Here is a 2500-nt window from a genome sequence, read left to right as displayed (position 1 = left end):
AAGGCGACGGCGTTCGGCCGCGGGGCACACCGCACGGTGAGAACCCACTCGCCCGCCTCCCCGCACGTCTGTCATCCCCCCACTATCGTAGGGGCTCGGGAAAAGACTGGAAAACGCGGAGCTCGGCGGTGGCGTGGAAGCGCCACCCACCGCCGCCGCTCTCGCCGATGCCCACCGCGGAGGCCGCCCTTCGGACGCTGGGGTGCGGCGCGGGCCTCCGCGGACGAGCTGCGCATCTGGAAGTCAAAGGGCCGCCCTCGGAGAAGATCGTTGTGCTGCCCCGCGCGGGGAGCGATTCGGACGGCGGGCCCCCACGCCGAGGTGGGTGGGCGCCCCTCCGTTCGCCCGTGCGGGTCGTCGGACCGCTGCCGTACCACGGTTCGGGTCAAACTCCCCACAGCTCGGCCGCCTCCGTCCGTAGACGGGAGGGCGACCGCCGGCGTGCGCGCCCAAGGACGAGTGCCTGAAACCCGGGGGGGGTAACAGAGGAAGGAGACCGCCCGCCGTAAACCGACGCGGGCTCCAAAGCCCGGGCCGAGCGAGCGGCACCACCTCCCCACCCGGGAGCGCTGAGCCAGATCGATCGGAAGAAAGGGCAGGGGCTCGGGTGGAACCCCTGCCTCCGTTCTTCCCCTCGGGGGAGACGGGGAAGAAACGTGCCCCTGGAGTCCTGGAAGCGAGTGTCCGGCGCGCTCCGGGCGCCCTCGAGACGGAAGCCGGGTCGCGGTGCGATTCTCTCATAGGTCTCCCCGTTGGCGCGGAAGCGGGAGACATCCGACACAGAGAAACGCCGAGCCCGCTCCGAGGGGACAAAGTCAGAAGGAGCGATCCGCCCTCCCAGAGCCCTCCTGCGGACGAGGACTCTGGATCTGCCCCCCTTCTGACGACCGTCGCCCTCAGAGGACAGGAACCCACGTGGGGAGGGTCCGTTCGGGCTCGGGCGACCCAGGAAACGCGTCTCGGACTCGGGACGGACAACCGGCAAAAGTCCCCCTGGAGCCGCGGAAGCCTGGTCTCGGCGCGAGTGCGAACTTCCATGCAAAAGGGGGGTACTCGCCAAACCGCCTACCCGAGTCGAGGAACCACGAAAACAACGGATTTTGGTCGGGGCCGAGAGGTACCTCTCTCTCCTATATCCTGCAGCTGGTGTGCAAAACTGGGTATTTGCATGGTGAGACACCGACCCCCACTTTAAGGGAACAAAGTCAAAAAGTGTCCGACCTCCTGGAGCCGTGCGGCGGATCCGGCGGCCAGAAATTTCCTCATTCCGGTTCTATTTTTTTTTTTTTCGAATTTGCGAAATTTGGAGGCCAGGCGGCGTAGCTGGGACCTGGACTAGCTCGAAACACCCTGAACCGGTGAGCGGAATCGATTTCCCAAAGTTCTACGGCTCCCGGAAGCCAAAAACAGCTCGCCGGAAAATTTCAAAGTCCCAAGGACTCTTTCTTGAAAATCAATCCGGGGGCCATGGAAGTGTCCTCGGTACAACCTCAGAGCTTTCCCCCGCCTGGAAGTCTGACAGCGGTCTGACGTTTTTCAAAGTTTTGAGCTCTCTGTTTGTTCTCAAAGTCACAAAATCGCTTTTTTTCAGTTTTCCACCCATCAGACCCAAACTTCACCCCCACTTAGGTCACTGTCTAGGGGCGCCTTACGACATATTGACGCCCCTTTAGGGTGGAAGTAGGGGAAATGGGTGATTTTTACACAAAATCGGAAATTTCTCAAAATTTTTCTAAGTGTCAAGGACTCTTCCAGAAAATCTCCCCCAGGCTCCTGGAAGCGTCCCCGGTACACCTCTGGCGGCTGCCCCCGCCTGGAAGTCCAACACACGCCTGAAATTTTCAAAGTATGAAAATACGCATTTTCATCCAAAAATTCAACTTTCCCCCCGTGCACCGCAAACTTTACCCGCATTTAGGTCACTGCCCTTGGGTGCTTTACAACATATTGACGCCCCCCTGGGGTGGAAGTAGGGGAAATGTGACATTTTTCACAAAATCGAGATTTTCTCAAAATTTTTCTAAGTGTCAAGGACGCTTCCAGAAAATCTTCCCCAGGCTCCTGGAAGCGTCCCCGGTACGCCTCCGGCGGCTGCCCCCGCCTGGAAGTCTGACACACGCCTGAAATTTTCAAAGTATGAAAATACGCATTTTCATCCAAAAATTCAACTTTCCGTCCGTGCCCCGCAAACTTCACCCCCACTTAGGTCACTTTGCTGGGGTGCCTCACAACATATTGACGCCCCTTTAGGGTGGAAGAAGGGGAAATTTTCATTTTTCACAAAATCGAGATTTTCTCAAAAAATTTTCTAAGTCCCAAGGACTCTTCCAGAAAATCTTCCCCAGGCTCCTGGAAGCGTCCCCGGTACGCCTCCGGCGGCTGCCCCCTCCTGGAAGTCTGACACACGCCTGAAATTTTTAAAGTATGAAAATACGCATTTTCATCCAAAAATTCAACTTTCCCCCCCGTGCACCGCAAACTTTACCCGCATTTAGGTCAC

This window comes from Ranitomeya variabilis, unplaced genomic scaffold (assembly GCF_051348905.1).
Source record: "Ranitomeya variabilis isolate aRanVar5 unplaced genomic scaffold, aRanVar5.hap1 Scaffold_391, whole genome shotgun sequence".
Classification (NCBI taxonomy): domain Eukaryota; kingdom Metazoa; phylum Chordata; class Amphibia; order Anura; family Dendrobatidae; genus Ranitomeya; species Ranitomeya variabilis.
The sequence above is the reverse complement of the archived record's forward strand: the minus strand, read 5'-3'. Positions refer to the sequence as shown.